Source organism: Rousettus aegyptiacus, unplaced genomic scaffold (genome assembly GCF_014176215.1).
Source record: "Rousettus aegyptiacus isolate mRouAeg1 unplaced genomic scaffold, mRouAeg1.p scaffold_m13_p_12, whole genome shotgun sequence".
Taxonomy (NCBI): Eukaryota; Metazoa; Chordata; class Mammalia; order Chiroptera; family Pteropodidae; genus Rousettus; species Rousettus aegyptiacus.
Window position 1 is genome coordinate 48,248,887 of NW_023416287.1, and position 23,460 is coordinate 48,272,346.

Consider the following 23,460-nt stretch of genomic DNA (forward strand, 5'->3'; position numbering starts at 1 on the left):
CTCTAGACACACTGGCCTTCATAGTCCTGAGCCATATGTAAGAAGGGCAGCTACCCTGACACCACCATGTTGGAGAGACCACATGGAGACAGTTTCGACCTCAGCAATTCGAGTCTTCACAGCCCAAGTACTTACCAGACCTGGTAGATGAGCAATTCTTCAGACATTGCAGCCTCAGCCATCATTTGACTGCAGCACCATGTAGAACCCCAAGTAAGAACGACCAGATTGAGCCCAGTCAACTTCCAGATTTATGAGAAAAGACAATAAAATAATTTGTTGTTATTTAAGCTATTGAATTTGGAGTGATCTATTATACCACAATAGATTGCCAGAATACTTTATGTTTTAAAGTAGTCCTACAATATTTTTTGTCAAAATTGTCATTATTATTTTCATATATTTATTCTTTTCATGAATTTTAGAATTATTTCATCACATTTCTACTTCTAGTTTCTCTTCTTAGAATCTATTTTTATGGCTGTAACCGAGTCTATATAGAATTTTGTCTCTTTCGATAATAACTTTATTTTTCAGTTATAATTGGTATATAGTACTATATTAGTTTCAGGAGTACAGCATAGCAATTAGACAGCTGTATAACTCACAAAGTGATCACCTCAATAAATCTAGTGCCCCTCTAACATTGCATATAGTTATTACAATTTTATTGACTATATTTCTTATGCTATACTTTCTATCTCTGTGACTATTTTGTAACTACCAATTTTTACTTCTTAATCCCTTCCCCCTTTTCACTGACCACCCCCTGAAACCCTCTCCCATTTGGTAACCTTCAAAATGTTCTCTGTATCTATGAGTTTCTTTCTGTTGTTTTTTTGTTTGTTAGATTCCACATATACATGCAATCATATGGCATTTGTCCTCCTCTATTTGACTTACTCCACTAAGCACAATACCCTCTAGGTTCATCATGAAAAATATTTTTCCATCACATTACTTTTAGTCTGTGCCTGTATCTTAATCTGTATCTTAATCTGTAACTTAATCTCTTGTAGGCAGCATGTGTGAGGGTCTTCTTTCCTTATTCATTCAACTACCCTGTCTTTTGATTGGAGTATTTAATTTTTTTTCATTTGAAGTACTTGTTGATAGATATATAGTTATTGCTATTCTTTGTTTAGACTTTTGAGACATATTTTTTTCTTCTTCTTAAAGAAGTCCCTCCAGCATTTTCTGTAATATTGGCTTGGTGGTGATGAACTCGTTTAGCTTTTTCTTGTCTGGGAAGCTCTTTATCTATCCTTCCATTCTAAATGATAACTTTTCTGGGTAAAGTAATCTTGGTTGTAGATTCTGGATTTTCATCACTTTGAATATTTGGTGCTAAGCCCTCATGGCCTGTAAAGTTTCTGTTGAGAAATTGGCTGAAAGTCTTATAGGCACTCCTTTATATATAACTAATTTCTTCTCTCTTGCTACTTTTAAGACTTTTCTCTTTGAATTTAACCTTTGGCATTTTAATTATAATGTGTCCTGGTATTAGTCTCTTTGGGTTCATCTTGTTTGGGACACTTTGAACTTCCTAGGCTTGTATTTCTATTTCCTTCACCAGGTTAGGTAAATTTTTCATTATTTCTTCAAATAGCTTTTCAATTCCTTGCTCTCTTTCTTCTCTTTTTTTGGTACCCCTATGATGAGAATGTTGGTATGCTTGATGCTGTCCCAGAGGCTCTTTAAACTATCTTCATTTGTTTTTGGATTTTTTTTTTCTTGTTGCTGTTCTGATTGGGTGTCCTCTGCTACCACATCCTCTATGTTGCCAATTCAATCCTTCGTTTCATCCACTTTGAATTTTATTATCTTTTAAAATAGTACATTTTAACTTTTTTCTATAGCTATATAACTCCATAATTATATTTACTTAAATTCTATCTCTATTATTGAACATTTAAGTTATATCATCTTTTTCACAACTTAAATAATTTTATAACAAATATCTTCATGCACATAACCTTTTCAAATAGTGGATTATCTCTCTAGGGTAATTTTTTTTAAGTGGAAATTACTGGGTCAAAGAAGTAGGAACATTTTTAGGGGTTTGATATAGAATGCCAAGTTGCTTTCCAAAAGATTATAACAATTTATACTCTCCACTAATAATGTATACGAATAGCATCACAATTCCTTTAAAACTGCTATTTATATTTTGTATATTTCAATTGGCAAACGATTTTATTTTATATTTTTGTTCAACTTGTACTTTCTTGATTACTAGTAGTATTTTCCCATCTATGAATTATGGATTATCTATTCACATCCTTTATTAATTAATGTATTGGAGTCTTTTTTCTATTAACTTTGTGAGTCCTTGAGTGTTAAGCTCTTTATAATGAATGCTATGGCATGCCACCCAGAAAACCCTTGAAGATGGGAGCTCTCATTCCCCCACTGCTGGGTAGTCTAGCTGCTGACATTTTGAAACTGCTTCCCTTTCTAGTTTTCAAAGGTGGGAGCCCCTTCCCTGAGGTTAGGCTTCCTCTCTGGAGATACTCGTAGATGAATCCACCGGAAACCAGCCTCCTTGCTCTAATATGAGACAATCCTGACAGGCCACTGGAGGCCTCAGCTGCTGCTCCACGGCTGTTCAGCTTCTCCCTCTGCCCAGTTCCACCACTCTCACTCCCTCACAGGTGCTGTTTCTAGAACCTTCCCTGATAAACTTCTTGTAAACAGTTTTATTGAGGTATGATTGGCAAATAAAATTCTAAGATATGTGATGATTTGATATATGTGTACATTGTGAAAGGATACCTCCACTGAGTTAATTAACACAGCCACCACCTTACATATTTACCTTTTCTTTCTTCTTTCTTTCTTTTTTATGAGAATGTTAAGTTCCACTCTCCTAGCAAATTTCTGTTATGTGGTGTTATCAACTATAGTCATCATGATATACGTTAGATCTCCAGACTATATTTATCTTATATCTGAAAGTTTGTACCCTTTTTCCAACCTCTACTACTTCCCCCACCCCCAGCCTATGGCAGCCACTTTTCTACCCTCTGTTTCTATGAGTTGTACTTCTGTGAGTGTGTGTGTGTGTGCGCGCGCGTGCGCGCGTGCGTGCGTGCATGTATTCGACATACAAGTAAGTGATACCACGTAGTATTTGTCTTTCTCTGTCTGGCTTATTTCACTTGGTATAATGCTCTCTAGTTTCGACTATGTTGTTGCAAATGATGGGATTTTTTTTTAATGCTGAAAAATATTCTATTGTGTGTATATATACATACCATATTTCCTTGATCCAGTCATCCATTAACAGGCCCTTAGAGCCAAAAAACTCTTGTGCTCAAAGCTTCATCTGAGCCTGTTACCAAGAAAACTGATTTGTTTCTCATTGACCAGTGACATTATTTCCCAGTCTTTTTCTTCTCTCTTTGCTGTCTTTGTTATTTGCAGATACTGAATTTCAAGATACACAATCACGCCTAGCTTTTTTCTATATAATGTCTTCTAAACATAAAAGACTCCCTTACATGCTCACACCAGAAATTTGATTAACATTCAGTTCATTTTTCTTCTAGTCCTCCTATGATTCTTGTTTTATTCTTAACTTCTAATTCAAATGAACTTAATTTTAGAGGAGGATTGAAAGCAAATGAGTAAATGTCCTTTGTTGGCTGGGCCTCTCTTTCTCCTTCATTTGCAATGCTTCTGTTATAGTTTAAGTAGAGACCTAACTCTACCCTTACTTAACAGGGAAAAAGAGACTGTAAGAGCAAAGCCAGACATACAAAGGGGATGGGCTCGGACAGCCACTCCTTGTGGAGTCCTCATGAGGTGGTAAGATAACCCACCTGCCAGCATGCACTTACCTAGAAGGGTTTCATGACAAACCCTAATCCAGGCATCCTGGCCAGGCAGTTCTGAACCGTTTTTAGAAAAAGTTCATTTTTCTTCTAGTCTTCCTATGATTCTTGTTTTATTCTTAACTTCTAATTCTAATGAACTTAATTTTAGAGGAGGATTGGAAGCAAATGAGTAAATGTCCTTTGTTGGCTGGACCTCTCTTTCTCCTTCACTTGCAATGCCTCTGTTATAGTTTAAGTGGAGTCTGTGTTCTTACCATGTCTGCAGCCATAAGGAGGCTGCTGACGAACCGCTGCTGGGGATAATTTCCGACACTATCAATGATTTTCTCCCTGTGTGTGGGCCTCTCAAGTGTTCTTGCCCAGTCAGTGAAGAGATGTGGTGGAGTACCCACTCTTCTCCCCTTCAGCACAGCCCAGTTCATTACCATGTTTAAGGAAAAGGCCGATCCCAATACTGACCCTCTTTCATCTTGCAAGAAACTTACCCATACATTAATGAACTGATAACTTTGCCCCCAAATGCCAAATAGAACTTTAAATTTAATACAGATTCTATGTTTATTACCAAATTGTCAATAAAACATTCACAATTACACTTCTTAATTAAGTCAAATATTATAAATGAGGAGAAAAATAGTATTAAGGTCAGAATTTTATTGTCCAGTAAACATACTTTGTGTGTGTTTTGGATAATACGCCCTTTTAATACACGCTCAGCATTCATGTTTTGTCAAGGAGACATGAGGCTTATTTCAAAAGATCACAGTATGTTTCATACCAACCAAGCTTTATTTTATCTATCTGCAGATCCTGAGCCGATGGATATGTTTTCACTTGTATGTTTTTTTCCTCATAAGTATTCATGAGAAATCTATTTATAACTTTTCCCAAACTAGGATTTCTAAACAAATCTGAATGGAATTCACACATTCAAAGCTTAGGTGTGGCCTAAACAACCCCTGTCACCAAGTTAGGAGCCATAACATTCAGAGAGCTTGGTTTTCCACATAGCCCTTTTTATGAACTGTGCACACCTGTGTTGCCCACAGAGAATGGCCTGAGTTCTCCTGTGTCGGATGATGTCAGTGGGGATTTTAGGGGACGTCTAATACAATCATACACATCACACAGGACTCAAGCAACTCAAGTTCTCCAGCACTAAAACCAACACAGTAGAGTGCGGAGGCATTAGGGAGAGGGTAATAAAGCTGTTCTCACTAATGCATCCTTTTGTTCACTCTAGAGAGCCACACCTCACTGCCTAGAATTCCCTTCATGGAAATTCTCCAGGTAAATACTTTCTTCTCATGAGCTCCACTTTTTTCTCCCTCAATGCCATTTGTCCTTTTAATTCCCTTTCTTCTCCCAAAATTCTACAACCGTATTTCTTGGTAGCACTATATTCCCCCTCCCCCACTGATGTGAGCAGATCCCAAAACTTCTCTGGTATCTTAGAAATTTTTCCAGCTCCCTCTTTGAGTTGTAAATCAAAGCTGTTCTCTTCTCTGCCTATACCTGCTGCTGAGTAGAGGGCAAGTACAAACATAGGAGCCGGAAGTTAGGTGGCGTGGGGAATGCGAGGTTTGGGTGATTCTCCACTTCCCAGATGTAGTTTAGCTTTTTGCTTTTCCTTGGTTGTTTCCAGGTATATATATATTTTTGAATTACATGTAGCTCACATTGCAAGATTTAATCTCTTTATCATTACCTTCTTTCTCTTTTCATATGTACTCAAATTTCCATCCCAACCCCTGCTGGCATTTGAAAAAAAAAGAGTATTAAAAAAATATCATGAAAAAAAAGTATTGGAAAAATACTATGAAAAAGAATATTAGTTCCTCTCTGACCTTGAATTATATGACAATGCCTCTTTTACTAATTTGACATTCATAGGACCCAGGCCAAATTACCCTTCCCTAATTCCTGAGTAATCTAACCATACAATTTTGATGCCATCTATGTAGTTCCACTGAAAGACATGTTCTCACTCCTTCCCACTTCATCATTTGCTCCCTTACATAATTGTCGTTTAAGTGCATAGAGTGAAGAAATTGGGGCAGCTGACTCTGGTCCACAGATGTCTTTGGGTAGTCGCTATACCCATTCTGAGAAGTGGGTAAGAGCCACACTCATTGATGACCCAAGAGGCCTGGGTAGAGATACTATGACAACTTCCTGGAAAACTTTCAACATTTTTTTGGCAATCTTGTTGAAGAGTAAAGTGCCATGCAAGATATTTGACAAAGGCATGATTCAGGCCACCATTACACCAACAACACCTTCAGCATTCTTCTCTAAGACCCAGTAAAACTATCCTGCTACCCTTGCACCAGTCAGTTACTTATTGACACATCTATAATACCAAATCTTATATATCCATTTTGGGGAACCTCATTGACCCAATCTCCTTCTGTGTTTGCCTGAGAGGCAAGCTCACAATGTGGGCCTGAAACCAGTGCCCGATTTCCCCAGGAGGTTGCCTCAGACACTAGCAATATACTGCTGAAAGGCAGGGCAGAATAGCTAGGTGATTCAGCAGTTCATCATCCTGGGTGGAAGTCCAGTTATACAGCTGTGAAAGTTTACCTCACCAAAAAATCGCTGGGACGACAGCTTGTGTTGGAGACTACTAGTAGTTGATCACCCTTACTTCCATATTCATAGAATTTAGACTGCGCTCTGCCTGTACCTGCCCAGCTACATACTACTACATCACTGCCCAGCTACAGACTACAATTCCCAGGTACCCGTGAGACTAGGTGTAGCCAAGTGACTAAGTTACTAAGTGACTAAGCAATGAGCAACTTCCTCTTCATTGCTTGAGAGGAAATTGCTAGTCCTAGACTTCTTCTTTTTGTTCTAACCTCAAGTTAGAAGACCAAAGTGTCCAGCTTTTGACCAGGTTTTTGACCAGGTCATAGTTTGACCAGTACTGGATCTATAGAACCTCTTGTGCCATGAACTTCTTTGAGAATCTGGTGACACATATGAATCCCTTCTCAGAAAAGTATTTTCAAGAACATAAAATAAAATATAACACAAAGTACTCACTAGAGTAGCTAAAGTTTAAAAGACTAATAATCAGTAATATTTGTCAGAATGTGGAACAACTGAAACTCATACACATTGCTTGCTAGTAAGAATATAATCTCATTCAACCGCTTTGAAATATTGTTTGGCAATACCTACTAAAGCTAAGTAAATGTTTACCTGTGACCCAGCAATCCCACCCATACGCTTATATCCAAGAGAAACGAGTGCTTATGTATACCAAAGATATATCTATGAATGTTCATAGTTACTTTATTTATAATAGACAAGAACAGGAAATAACTGATATGTCCATTGACAGGAAAATAGATAAATCAATTATTTTTATTCATAAAATGGGATACTACACAACAATAAAGGGAAAGGATTACCAATACACATAAAAACTTGAACGAATTTCACAGATATTATGTTGAGTAAAAGAATCCAACACAAAGGGATAGACATATTAACTAGATTTATTGTAGTGATCATTTTCACAATAAATACAAATATTTAATTATCATGTTGTACACCTGACACTAATGTAATGTTATATGTCAATTATATCTCAATAAAAAAATATTCTGAAGTCAGGGGAAGGATGAATAGGCAGAACACAATGGATTTTTAAGGCAGTGAAAATTCTCTGTATAATATTATATAGATTGATATATGTCATTATAGATTTTTCCAAATTGATAGAATGTACAACAACAAGAGATAACCCTAAGGTAAACTATGGACCTTGGGCGATTATGACGTGTCAATATAGGTTCCATTCTGGAGAGAGATATTGATAATGGGGGAGGCTATGAATGTGTGAGCAGAGGGTATAAATGGAAAGTCTCTGTACCTCCTTCTTAATTTTGTTGTAAACCTAAAACTGCTCTAAAAATATAAAGGCTTTTTAAAAAGTGTACACATTATATAATTTCATTTCTATAAATGTCATGAATAGTTAACACTAATTAACAGCAAAGAAGTCCAAATAATAGTTACCTTTGCAAGAGGGGCACCATGAAAGAACTGGGAAGAAACATAAGAAAACTTGGTGGGGTAATAAAAAAGTTCTATATTTTGATATCGTGAAAATGTATCATTTAATCTAGCCACATCCTTTAAGATCTGTGTGTATTGAATTCACCTTGCTGTGTATATAACTCAGTGAAAAGTAGAATATACAAGTAAATAAATAGAAAATAAAATTCTCAAAATGATAAAGAAACTATATTAAATACACTGTTAAAATATAAATGTTCGAAAAATGAATTTATGATATAATTATATATGGTTCTTTAGGGATGCATCAAATAATAAGTAGCAGCAGTTCTAATAATTACCATAATTTCAAAATAATGAATATAAATGCTATTTCAAGACAATTGAAATTCATATAAAATATCTATTGTATTGCTGATAAATTCATAAGTACTGCTAAAGGTACTATTGTTTATTGCCTACATTCATAATTGAAGGAAATCCTAAATATAAAATAGAGATGTAATTTTTTTTCCCATCCAAATTTATGGAGCCTCAGATCTCTAATCACGAGAATTGTTAGAGGTCCAAGAACAGATTAAGAAGCCCTTGAGGGATGGTGGAGCAACATTATAGAGGTACCTGGGTCATAAAATGACCACATAGATCAGAGCCTCCAGATCGATCTGAATTATTTCCCACAGGGCTGTTAAGTGAGAGTAAAATAAACCTCTCTTTTCAACGAGCCATCTCTTTTAGGGCTCTTTATTATAGCAGCTTAGCTTTTACCCGAACCAAAGCAGACCATTATTAGGTGAATTCACAAACTTATGATCCTTTTTCACCAAATCCAGTTGGGGAATTACTTCTCAGACACTGGTTATTTGGAAATCAGCAGCCTATTCTCCCTATAGGGAAATCTTATTTTGATAATCCTTTCCAAGAAGATACATGTACCAGGTGACACCTCTAATGTTTGTCCCCTTCCTCGCCTTTTCATGCTTTCTCCCAATCTCGATCCATAGGCATGGAGTCAGATATAAGACCATGTTAAAGAGCAATATCACCTCTGAATGTCTAAAATTATTTCAAAATAAAAAGATAAAATATATGTAATTTGAAAATTTATAACACCACTTATTACCTGCTGGTGCTGAGATCAAGTGGCTCAGCCATAAAGCTCCACTATTAGATGGTGGATCCAAACCCTTGCTTCTAAGTTTCCGTACCACCATCTTCAGCAATGATGATTATCATTAGCCAAATGAGAACCGCCACCTAGGAGCTCTAGTTAAAAACTCTAAATACACACACACGCACACACACACACACACACACACACACACACACACACACAGATTAAAACTCGTGCTCAGAATATCCCATCCATCGGTGTCCCTTCCCAAATCTCTGATTGATAAGGAGGAAATTTTCTCCCTGAGAAGATTTAAAATTAAGTTTAAAATGTTTAAGAAAATCAAATCTGCAGAGTTTAGTAAATGTATTTTTATGTTACAGAATTTGCGAATTTGAATTTTATATACTTCCAAGATTTTTAATAATTGGGTTATTTGAGTCAGAGAAGTTAACAAGGTGATTAAAATTTAAAATGTGTACCTACTTGATTTGTGATTATTTAGTTGAACTCTCACTATGCTTTTATACTATTAGAAAACTGAAGAGAAAATAAGTTTAATTTTTAAAGCTTTATTAGCTATTTAAGAACTTGAGAATGTTTTGTTTAATTAAAGTTTGAGATTTTTTTTAAATCAAGTATATTATCATTATACAAACAGTTTGAAATATCTAAGAGAATTTAATTTGTAAAAGCCCCTCTAAAAGTAATGGCTAAAATGTGACAAATTAATAAATAGAATAAGATATGTAAGTTGAATATAAATGCTTAAGAGAGAAATAGGTATTAACAAAGTTTAATTAATTACAATTAATCTTTAGCATTAGAGTAAAGATCAGCAGAAACTCTTATTTAACCATCTCGAAGTCTTCTAAGAAGCTTATTTAAAATACAAATTACTCAGCCTCCACTCCAAATTGAATCAGGATTTGAGGTGAAGCCTGGGAGCAATGGACTTCCTCTTCATATCCCAGGGATGAGCAAATCTCTAGCACACTGACGTCTGTTTGATATTCATTTCACTCATCACCCTGCTTTCGGTAAATACTTTGCTTACAATATCCAACTCCTGCTAATATCTGAACGTGTGGTAATCGTAACTGCAGGCTTGGTGGACTTACAAATGTCTCCACAGCAATAATTCACTCCCTGGGCTCCACATAGTGAGGTTTATAAAGACCCTCAACTTTATTTAAAATTCTAAATTATTTTGCTGTCATCAGATGTACAAAGAGCTATGTTTTTCAAAATAACTCTCTACACATTTTCTAAGAGTATTATAAAAGAGACAAAGGCAAAAAATGAAATAGGAACAAAGTTATAGTAATAAATCAGTCCCTCTCATGAAAGCTCATTTTATGTGGCAGTGAGTTAGAATATCAAGGTCAAATGACATAAAGTTGAATTACATAGTCTACATATATTTTTAATCTGACACCTATTTGTCAAAATTCATTTTGTATTATTTAATTTATAAAATGATTCATTGTTCAATTAGACTTTTTTATGCATTAAAAACATATAAATCACCTCAATATCTTTTATGCAGGAAACATATTTCTCTTTGTATAACACGCAGCTTACTCAGATGTCTGATCATGGGAGAATCAACTGGCAAAATGCTGTTGAATTAAACTGCCAGTCCTGCTAGGGAGAACGCCTCACCATTAAGTGCATTATTTAAAAAGAAAAGTCGTACCATTAATTAATTATCCCTTCAAAAATGTCACAAAGTGTACCATTTTTCCCCCTTTTGTTAATTTGGGTTAATTTACAAATGAAATTGTTAAATAAGGAAGCACCCTGTACATTCTAACCTCAGGGCCCAATGTAGCAATAAACATACATGTATTGATTGCTTGCCTAAGAATTGGTGGAATCGACTAACTCAAAAGACCAAAATGCACAGGTTATAAATGATCCATTGAGTTGTAACAATAGTTTCCAGGGTATGATGAAATAGCTCTGAGCAGCATGACAAACTCATACTTTACTCTAAAAACTTGAGCAATATTCTGCCTTTGCCCTGGTGGACTAGGTCTGCCCTCTCAGGGTGGTGGTCCCAGAGTCTGCCTTCTTTCAGGATTGCCCTGGACCTTCTGCCTTCTGCGCACTCAAACATCTCTAACTGCAGTACTTCCAAGGCGTTTACCTCCGTGGATTGTTTGAAACTCAGTTTGAAACTCAGAACTCTATTGTATGAAAGTTTAACACTGTGAACAGCTCGACTAGACAGGAGTCTCCATAAAGTCAGGGCCCACTGGATTACTCATCTTGTCATTCTCCTCGTTCCCTGCTGCATGGACTCTCAGAGCAGGTATTTATTACGTGTTTGTTGACTGAGAATAAACGAATGAATGAATGAAGGAATGACTATGGACAGCATGAGCAAGGGCATGGAGAGAAATGCTTAGATAGTCTGTGTGTCTCTGTTTCTTTGGGCCAGTGCTTGAGACCACCAGTGCTGAGGTGCAGCTGGCCTCATGAGTCCCTACCGCATATCAGGACACATCCCTTTTTGTCCCCACTGCCACATCTGGGAGAACTCTTAGAAAGATATCTCACCTCCCTAAGCTTGGCCCGAACATGTGAAAGTAGCTATTTTTGATACAGGCTTAGTCATTATCTTCACTGTGTTACTTTTCTTCCTTACATCTTATCTTGCTTATGCTTTTGGAACAAAGGACTTTTATCCTTCTATTATCATGGGGCTCTAGTCTTGTAACACTTAAGTGACATTGACCTTATTAAAAACAAATATCATTCTAAAAGAATTCTAGATGTTACCAGTGGTGATTTGGAGGAAAAAACAGGGTAAGTTCTGTCTGGCCTTTCAGAGATCCACTTCTGCTGCTGGTCTCTGATACTGAGTCATTTTGAAGTCACCTAGCAACCTGAGGCCTCTTTTTCTTCATCTGTAAGATAAGCTGAAAAAGAAAATAAATGATCTCTAGGTTCCCTTCCACCTTCAGAATTCTCTTCTCTGCTTTTGGGTTTCCTGTTCCCATCATAATGTCAGACCCCGAAGTCACTGAGGTTGGACTGCATTGGACACTGAAGTCATATGCCTGGGACAAATGCCTTTATGCAGCACAACTGGTACCCTGGGGCTGAGCAGAGAACAAGTCCAGGGTTGTGCTGGGCCAACAGCAATAAACGATAAGTGTATGTCATTTATTCTGTTATCTAAAAGGTGGCTTCATATGATCAAGAAGGAATTCGCCCCAAATCACAAGGTACACTTCCTAGAAATCTGGAGTCTATGGAAAAGCTGAGTTGGAAATCAATGGTGTTGGAAGTATGAGTGGTTCAAGCACCAATTTGTTTAGACAAATTTAACTGGACAGTATCTTGGTCATCTGTATGGTTTTTATTAAACCAAGCCCCTCATTCTTGGGATAACTTTTGCCCCAGATCTCCTTAAAGTGATATTTAATCTCTAATATGGTATGTAGTAGACAGAATAATGGCCCCACCCCAAGGATATCTTAGAAACTATATTTTTTAGGTTACATGGCAAGGGGGGAATTAAAGTTCCAGTTGGGATTAAGATAGCTAATCAGTTGGTCTTAAAGAGATGACTCTGGATTACCCAGGTGGCCCCAATGTTATTGCAAGATTTTTTTTAAAGTAGAAGAGGGAGGCTGAAGAACTCAGAGTCAGAGAGATACTTGAAGACGCTAGGCTGCTGACTTTGAAGATGGAGGAAGGAAACTTGAATTAACAAATGCAAGTGGCCTCTAAAAGCTGGAAGAGGCAAGGAAACAGATTCTCCCCTGAAGCTTCTAGATGAACACAACCATGCTAACACTTCAGTTTTAACTCAGACCCATTTCAGACTTCTGACCTTCAGAACTATAAGGGAATAAATGTATGTTGTTTAAAGCCACTTATTTTGAGGTAATTTGTACCAGCAGCATAAAAACTAGTAGATGATATTATCCTAACGCTCCAGAAATTGACTATGCTGATTTCATTAACATGGCTGAAAACTGATAAATTTAATGCAAAAGAAATGCTAAATTAAAAATTCCAGAATAAAAGGAAATGAAGTTTACATTATTCTTTTGAGTTGAAAATGCAATTGTTTCATCTTTCATTGTCACTATGAGCACTAATTGATCACAGAGAGAGGGTGAGAAGTCCAAACTGAAAGAAAGGGGAGAAAAATTAGCACCAGGTATGATTGAACCTGGTAGTTACTCAAACACCAGCTTCCAATTCAAAAGGGAAGTCAGAAGTTTGGAAACACATGGGTATGGGAGATCTCAGCAAGGCAGCTGGCCAAGCAGGTGAGACCAGGAAACAGATCATACAGGAGTCCTGAAGCTCGAGGCAGGGCCAGAAGCTAGGAAAAAGATAATGACAGCAAAAACAGGGCACCCCCCACAGGGAAGCCTTTAAAGTAAAGGACTGTCTTCATTAGCCAAGATGCCTCTTACACACTCCCTGTTGGAAAAAGAGCCACTCTTAGGGCACAGAGGTAGGACTGAGTGAGATGTGTTAGAAAGACTCTAGTTAGGTTAGCCTTGCTGGCGAGGAGTGTGAAACCACAGCAGAGGATACATTTTGACATTTGCCCAATTATAGAATAATAAGTAATTTTATTTATCTGGTCATTTTTAAACTTTTTACTATGAAAAATTTCAGACATATACCAAAAAAGAGAGGCCAATTTTATTTGCACCCTCAATTACTTGCCCTTGGGAAAGCAAGTCTCAAATATTATATTACTTCATCTGTAAATATGTATTTGTCTCTAAAAGATAAGGACGCTACCTGACCAGTTTTTAATAGAAATACCCATGCTAAATTGTTTCATTTCTCTTGCCCAATCTGATTCTCAGCAGTCTGACTTAATTTCATCCTTTGAAAACATTGTAATTGGCTAACAGCTGGGAAATCTGTGAACTACCTCTGACAGCCAAACCCATATGAATACTAATTCCCCTATGAATAGAATTTTAAAATTTACAAAGAATTAAGGCATATGTATATCTACCTTCTCCAGAATGCTTTACATTCCAACTAACGCTGGCAACATTTCTTGCAGTCCCTTCTTCATTTCAGGTATAGAAACAAGCGAACTAGACTTATAGGCAGGAAAATGGGGTTGGCAAAGCTATTTGAAATAGATACATCACAATTTCCAGATGACTCATTCCTCCACATTGTTTAATGCTTGTGGTTAGCCTTGGATTGGGCTAGGTATTTTAGACATGCTGTTTTATTGAAACCATCCTCTGAAGTTGGTACTGTTTTAAATGATAATGATAATTTCCTTCTTTTTACAAATAAGAAACATCAGTATTGAAAAGGTAGAGTCACTTGTCCAGGATCAACTCTGGAATATTCTGGAATACCAGTCCAGGTCTGTCTGGCTCATATGCCTGTGCCCCAAGTTTCCTCCCAAGCCAAGGCTCCCTTCCCTCACCCTTCACCATCATCCTCTCCCTCTACCCAAGGGTCAGAAAAGCAATTGGCTAACGGAATTCTAGGCCTTTTCCCCTCTAATACAAAAATATTCATCATATTTTAGTGAAGAACAGAGAATAAATGGATTTCAAGCATTTAAAATCTCAGAGTTTCATTTTTCAGAAAGTTAATGAAGCTCAAACTACAGACTATCTCACTTGCAGAGACTCTTGCAAGGCCTTGGGAGGCGCCCTACCAGTATACTCACAGAGACTTAAATTTGTGTAAAACTGGTGAAAGCAAGTGATTTTTAAGTTCTTTTTCTTAAATAGAGCCCCCAAAGTTCTGTAAGCTCCCCATAAGCTGGATCCTCCCTTGCAAATTTCCCTCATTACAGAAGCCTTCACTGTCCTTGCGTGTTAGCTTGAGACCCGAGGGAGCTCCAGCCAGGAGGGAGGCTGAGGAGAATGCCCTGACCCCAAGGTGGGGCAGCAGGAAGTGGTGTGTGTAGCTTGATGTTTGAACAGCCTGAATATTCCCATGGGAACCTTGACATATATATATATATATATATATATATATATATATATATATATATATATATATATTTGTCATTGGAAGAATATATAATACTCTTCAGGTAACATTGTGGGTTAACTCGGCTTTTGTGGACAGACCAGGGAGACCAAAGACCATATAGAATATTGTTTCTATGCAAAATGTGTTCCAAATACCAATGGTCAACTTGAAAAAAATTGTCTATGCACCACTGACGGAAGTAATTTTAATCAACTCCACGTGTACAGATCCTGCCCAGTCTTCAAGACTCAGTCTAAATACCTGATTTATGAGCCTTCCTGGGTTGGCTACAGTCTGAGTTATCCCTTTGTGTTCTGAAATTTTAACACATTTATTTCTACCTCTCTTGTGGCACATATTACTTTCTTCCTTAAATTATAGTTATCTGTGTGTATGATTTAGCTTGTCTACTATAAGTCCAAGTCCCTTTCTTACTCATCATGAAATCTACCTAAACACAACAGTCAAAAAATACTCATTGTTTGAGTGAGTGAATGAATTGGTGATAGAGTGAAATAAATTTGTTAGGGATCCACCTCTCTTCAGAACTTCTAAATCACACTTACATTTTTCCTCTAGCAGTTAATTATATTACATATTCCTTATGACAGCTCTTGGTTTGTTCACTGTTTTCCCCCAAGAAGAAGTTAGATTTCATTAAGAGGATATCATGACCATCATTTTTTTTTCTTTTTACCTTTACTGTAAAAGGAGAGGGTTTGAGTGAACCTTTTTTTTTTTAACTGTAAGGTATATATATATATATATATATATATATATATATATATATATATATATTTACACTATGGGTTCACTTTCCATAGTTAGATTTCTTTCTGTCACCACATATTTGACCACCTTTACCCTGTCTACCTCCCTCTTTCTCTTTGGAAACCACTAGTCTACGACCATCATTTTTCGTACACTCCACAGTATTGAGCACTGGGGCTTGCGCAGAGTAGGAGCTTAGTAAATACTGGTTGGTAACTTTGTGTGGGATCACACAATTATTAAACATAAGTCATTCATTCACTCTCAGAAAAAATGAGCTACCAGAAATTTAATATTGATCAATGTAACTGAGAGTGTCTTCATTGTATTTAAATATCTTTACTACTAGATCTGGAGCAAGGTTGCCTTGGAAACCCTTGAACTGCTACGAATGAAAGAGTCATTCCTTTAACTTTCAAAATGAAAGTTAAAAGTGAAAAAAAAATAAAATCCAATATCAAAAAAACTAAAAAACAAAGAGCACTTCCATCAATACATGTCATTATCTTAGACTGGGAATTTTTCTTACGGGAATTGGTACGTTTTTTGTAGGGAATGGGACACCTGAGTTTTCATCCCCACGGGCATGGTAGGGAGTTGGCAGAATCAATTTCCTTTTCATGCCTTGTTAATCTTAAACAACACAGGGCGTCTTGGTCTTTGCCTGAGGCCTGTCCCACTACTGTTGAACTAGAACAGGTGTGGTTCAGGGATAGTTATAATGCCAAGATAAGGGCTCATGACCGCAGGCCTGAATCACTGCCTAAGAGCCATTACCAGAACATTGTTTTGTTTTAAAGTGGTCTGAAACAAAATGGCACTTGTTAAAGAGAGAAATTTTATACATTTTTAAGAACAAGATAAGAGCCGGATAAACAACTACCTAGTTCATGTTGTATTATACAGTGTTCCAGGGGTTAAAATGGAAGGGTTTTTTTTTCTTTAAGTTTCTTTTTTTTTTTTTTTTTTTGGTCTATATTGAAATATAATAGACACTTAGTTGCTTGTATTTACATTGTACAATTCAATAATTATTTTTTCAATTACAGTTGGCATACAATAATATACCAGTTTCGGTTATATAGCATAGTGATTAGAGATCTATATAATTTGCAAAGTGATCACCCCACTAAATCTAGTACCCCTCTTCCCCTTACATATTTATTACAACATTATTTACCATCTTCCCCATGCCAACTCTACATCTCCATGTCTATTCTGCAACTATCCATTTGTACCTCTTAATCCTTTTGCCTTTTTTTGTCCCCCCAAACTCCCACCCATCTAGTATCCCTCTAAATATTCTCTGTATCTATGAGTTTATTTCTGCTTTTGTTCTTTAGATTCCACATGTACATGAAATCATGTGGTATTTGTCTTTCTCTATCCGACCCATTTCATTCAGCACAATACCCTCTAGGTCCATCAAAGCAATATCTTTTTCCATCCCTTTCCTTTTAGTCTGTGTGTGTCTTTTAATCTAAAGTGAGTCTCTTGTAGGCAGCATAGGTAGGGGTCTTGTTTACTTATCCATTCAGCCACTCTATCTTTTGGTTGGAGCGCTTAATTCTTTTCGATTTGAGGTGGTTGTTGATAGGAATGTGGTTATTACACTCCTGTTTTTGATATGTTTTTTTTCTTCTTAAAGAAGTCCCTCCAATATTTCCTTTAATACTGGCTTGTTGATAATAAATTCCTTTAGCTTATATTTGTCTGGAAAGCTCTTTATCTGTCCTTTGACGCTAAATGAGAGCTTTGCTGGATAAAGTATTCTTGGTTGTAGATCCTGGGTTTTCATCACATTGAATACTTTGTGCCAAGCCCTTCTGTCCTGCATAGTTTCTTTTGAGAAATCAGCTACCAGTCTTATGAGTGCTCCCTTGTAGGTAACTAACTGCTTTTAAGATTCTCTCTCTGTATTTAATCCTTGGCATTTTAATTATGATGTGTCTTCATGTGGGCCTGTTTGTGTACCTAGTTTTTAGGACTCTCTGAGCTTCCTCAGGTTGTATGTCTATTTCCTTCACCAGGTTAAGGATGTTTTTCATTATTATTTCTTCAAATAGCTCTTCAACATCTTGTTTTCCTTCAGGTACCCCTATAACATGGATATTTTTACCCTTAATAGTGTCCCATAAGCTCCTTAAATTATTATTATAGTCTTGACCTCTTTTTTCTTGCCATTCTGATTAAGTGTCCTTGGCTTTCCCATCCTCTATATAGGTCATTTGATCTTCTTTATTCATTTTGTTTATTCCATTTAATATACTCCTCACCTCAGATAATGTAGTCTTCATTTCTGACTGGTTCCCTTTTATAATTTCTATTTCCATTTTTATGGTTTTTTTTTTTTATCTCTTGTTGAAGTTCTCACTGAAGTCCTCTACACTTCCCATAAGTTCATTGAGCATCCTTATAACCAGTGTTTTGACCTCTGTATTTGTTAATTACTTGACTCCATTATTTCTAGAGCTCTATTCAGTTCTCTCATATGGTTTCCGCTTCTCATATGGTTTGGCTGCCTTTCCACATCTGTTTCTACATACTAGCTAAAGCTCCTAAGTCTTCTGGTCTTTTTAGTGTGGATTTGTGTAGTAGGTGACCAGTGGCTCAGTCCTGAGAGGGGTTCGGCTGTAGCCCAAATTTAGCCCTAGCCTGTGCCCCTCCAGGATGACCTGTTAAGATTCAGGAAGCAATCCACAGATGCTGTGCTCATAGCTGCCTCAAAAGGCCACACCAGAAACTGAGGCCAGCTGCTTCCAGTGTGAGTCCTGGTGCTGCTCAGCAAAGAACACCAGACTTGTGCAGGACAGAATACAATGTGGCTTGGGTGGGGCCATGAGTTTGGGGGAGGTGGAGTTTCAGGGACTCTTCTGGGCGGAGCAACCTCTGTTATCCAGTCTGATGACGTCACAGCTATGGCAGAGCTGAGATGCACACTGGGAGAGAGGAGGGCTCAACAGAGGAGCAATGAATACCACTGGCACTTCAGAAGTACAGAGCGAGTCTTGCCTTGGCCCTCACTTCAACAACTACGTGTCCCCCTGTAAGTCCCTGATGCCCCCTGTGCAGCTGAACTGGCACTAGTGCTCGGATCGAGCAGGTCTGTCACTGAGAAAGTCCACTCACGAGAGGCTACGGTCGCTGCTGCTGCTTCTGTCCCACTCAGCTGGTTGGAACCAGGCAGCCTTGCGTCCTCTTCCCGTCCTACCTTTTGCCATTGCAGGTCGATTAATTGTTTCTCTCCCTAGTTGTATGCCTTGTTCATCTAGATCCCAGGCAATTTTTCCTTACCATTTGCTCCTTGTTTCTGTAACAACTTTATTTGGTTGCCAGAGGGATGAACAGAGCCTCTATCATCAATGCCACTTTTCTTTTCTCTCGGTAGGAAGGCTTTTTAAAGAAGTCCAATCAGAACAAAAAACCCTGACTCAGTGCCACAGAATGTTAACAAGTATCTTGTCCTCAGCAAAGCAAAGCTGTGTGTGGGTCCCACCATGACTGGCTACACTGGAGTCAGTGCCACCATCTGGTCACCTCAGTTTATAAATGAGGGAAGTCAGGCCCAGAAAACTTGAGTGGTTAGCTAAAGATCCTGCTTGAACACTGAAAATGCTAGCGGGGGCGGGGAGGAAATGGGGATAAAGAAAAGATGATGGGTGAGGAAACCAGAGCTCCACTTAAACTGTCCATTTGATGACTGCCTTTTCTATTACATCACCTTGTCATGCTTCTAGCAATTAAAGCTGTTAAAGCTTCATAATCAGACAGATTTGAGTAAGATTCTGACTCTTGCTAACTCTACAAACTTAAGCAAACTACTTAATCTCTCTACAGTTCAATTTTCTCATCAATTTTCTATAATTGAGGATAGCACTTCTCCATAGTATTATTGTGAGCACTAAATATAATGTGTATAAAGTCTGAGTTACAATACACACTCAGTAAATGATATTTCAATCTCTTCACGTCCAAAATGATATTCCAAACTGGGATTGTACGTCCTACATCATCCAGCTTTGTATATTTTTTATCGAGTCTTTGGCCTGGAAGGAGTTTTGGTCCCAAGGTATCAGGAAGTGGTGGGCATCCCCAGAGTCACTTTCTTTGCATTAACACAAGTTGCCATTTGTAGGAGGAGACTGAAAACAACTGTAGTGGCTTCCCCTTAATTTCAGCGGCCACTTCAGCTTCTCCAGCCCACTTATTTACTGCTCATTGCCAATTCTGAGTCACTTCAAGTTTGACTTTCTGTTAAGCAACAATGTTGCTCACTCTATTATTTGCCTTAGACTTTGAGATTTCACAGGATAGCAATACATGGCACAGCCTCATGGCCTTCGGTACTGCTTCTAATAGCCTGGAATTTCCTGGAGCACACTTGGTGCCAAGCATTTATATTCGCCTGACCAGAAGGGAGTAAATAAGGCACAAAAGATATCCAGCAATTTAATTGTCCTTGGTGCTCAAGCTCAGTGGACTTTTGTAGTCTTCAGTTATTGACGCAATCGGAGCAACAAAAAAACTGATACAATTATGTGAAGAACCATTATCAATCAAGGTTTAAAAGAAACAAAGATACATAAGTAGATGCAATAGAGCAAAGGAAAAATTTAATACAGAGGACAAATCAGACAAGATAACTGTAAATGTCAAACAGTATCACACATTTTAAAGGGACAAAAGTCAATATTCTTCTATGGAAGATATAAATGCTTTGTTTTTGGTGTCCCAAGTTACAGCATGTTGGTGCCAGTCTATTATCTGTGATAGTGCCTAGGTTCTATTTTACAGAAATTGAGATGGCAGTATCTTGCCTAATTTTTTTTTTCTGTTATTTGAGAGAATCTCATATTAGGAACTTCCATTTTTCAACATTCTAAAAGATGACCATCTTGAAATTACCTAGGTAACTACCAGCAGTACAGTTCTGGCATTGTTGGGCCTGAATTCTGGAAGCAGAGTTTGGGGGCTGGTCAGTGAGAAACAATGGTCATTTGTGAAAGAGAGGGTACTGATAGCTCAGTATCTTTGTAACGGGAGGCAAAACCATGTTGACCAATAAGATTTCAAACCTTCATTTAATGAAATGAATTGTTCAGAAACGCAGACAAGGTTTTTAAGAGATTACACATCCATCAGAATAGCCACACGAAAATTGTAGCAAAGAAGAAAGTGTGAGAAGAGAACTGCAAAGGGCAAGAGATTTCCACAAACGCCTGTGGTTTTGTGTAAGTATGAATATATAATAAGGAAGTCCGATATTCTACTCCAAAGTTGTTTTAAATTTTTAAAGAAAATCTTGTTGACTTATTGACTTAGAATGGATACCTAATTCTTTGAGTAATTTGTTAACCTTCTAAATGCATCATTTCTTAAAACAACTATCAGTTTGAAGAAGGAAACAGTTATATTTCTGCCTAGCAAATAATGTTTATCTTACTAATTATAGGCACATTTGCTTTATAGACATATCCTTCAACATGTAGTATATAATGTGATTTTTATCTTGACAGCATCTTAACACTACAACACAACAGGTTTGCCTTTTTAGAAGAGGGAAGGGAAAGGGTTTCAGTCTCTTCATAGAAAATGTTTTAATAGATTTGATTTAATTTAAAATATAAACACAAGAAAGCTAATGGACCTGTAATAGAATTTTGCTTGATTTATAAAAATTCTCAGCTATATAATCATTTTACTTTTCAAATCTTCCATATACAAATTTAAAATCACTTAGGATAAGCAACAGAAATTAATATTTGGAGAGTGTCAAAAATATTCCAGGCATTTTGCTGGAACTCTAATACATTTTTCCATTTAATTTTCACAACTAGGAGATATGTGGTTAGGAGCTGCCCTAGAAAACATGTTATTTGTACTACTTCTGGGTGTATCAAAGATAAGACACTTATTTCTATCAATTTCCAACATCTCCGTTACCAAAAGAATAGAATGAGGGCATGGAAATCCTTTTGTTACAGAATACAACTTTATTATTGTTAAACTATTTGTACCTTGAGTGATTTTAAAACTAATATAGGGACGTGAAATTTTATCTGAGAAAGGAAACCAAACAGGAGTTTTTCTGGTCAAAATGCAAGTTTCCTGGCAACATCTTTGTGTAAATTTTGATATATTTTGTGTATCATCTGGTGTATAATTTGCATGACAGGTATTGTATGTAACATTCATAATAGACCTTAACATACAATTGGGGAGCATTAAACTATTCCTATAGGATTTTGGTTTATTTATTTTTAAAATTACATTTCCCAACATTATATTTGCTCAAATGATAGTATTCTATCAGAATCCAACAGTACAACTGTGAATTTATATAAATATTTCCTGGTTATGTTTTCTATTAAATATGTGGTTTTAACTTTGGAAGGATTGATGAAAGAAAAATCTAACAGGTCTGTAAAAATGATCACCAAATCCCTGAAGTACTTGTGCTTGTTCTTCATCCCTTAGGTCATTTTTATATAAGTGCGTAAACATATAGGAGAGTGCCCTAGCAACCACAGAGAGTGTGTTCCCGGAAAGTCATCCAGCAGCATTCCTCACCCATGATTCACCCTGAGCATCAGGAGCTTGGAACATTGCTCTTCCCTTTTACAAATATGGAAACAATTAGATGATTTCTAACGTAAAGCTAACTAACTATATATATATATAGGAGGGAAAAAGAACTAAATATAAACACTATGACTTTGATGGGGTTTGATTCCTGTGATAAAGGCAGAATTCGTTATGAAAATTTAAAAAAAATAATCACTATGGAAAAGAAACATGGGACATCTGCTAATTGATGATTTGATTGTTAGATTGAGTTGATTCCTGCCAAAGTAAAGTACTAAAATGACAGTTTTAACATATTATCCTTTGTAAGGTATTTATGTTTTGATTGAGAATGCTGGAACTGTCAAAGGGATACATCCCAAATGGTGTTACTTTGTGTATTTTCTGCCTTGAGATGATAGTCAGGGAGATATTTTGGGAAAGGCAGTCCCACACACTCTATAGTTGCCCAGTACTAAGTTGCAGGGCTGGCTCCACTGAGAATTCTCATAAAAAACAGTTAAATGATGATGACTTTAATGGCTAGCATGTCATTCCATCCATATGAAAGAGTCTATGCAGAATGTATTTGAGTGTGACCTTCATATTTTATATAACACTCACTACTTTAATAAACCTGATCTCCAAATGTCCAGGCTAGAAGTAGAATGTTTCCGATTAAATTGAAATAGAATTTCTTCTGTGCACGTGGACTGATGCTAAATTTTATCATAAAATGGATATATGTGATATCCTGATCACACTTTACTAATTGCACATTTGATATCTGCTCAGTTTCATCATCATGGATTAATTCATTAATACTTCCTGAATGCCCAAACTCTGCCAGGCACTGCCCTAGTTAACAAGTCTACAGCAATAAAGAGACAGAAAGAACCTTATTCTCATGGGTCTTACATTATTATTATCATGGAAAATAAAAAATTTACTATATTCTGTTTGAGGGCAAATTTTAGATAGGAAGCTATAGGAAAAACACCCATTCGATTTAAGCATATTTTTTAAAAACCCTAAATATTTCTTGCTGGTTAGAAAGCTATGGCATCGAATGACTCAGAATGGCACCAACAGCAGGTCAATTTATTGCAACTGCACAGAATTCTTTAGAGCAAACCCTAGATACTT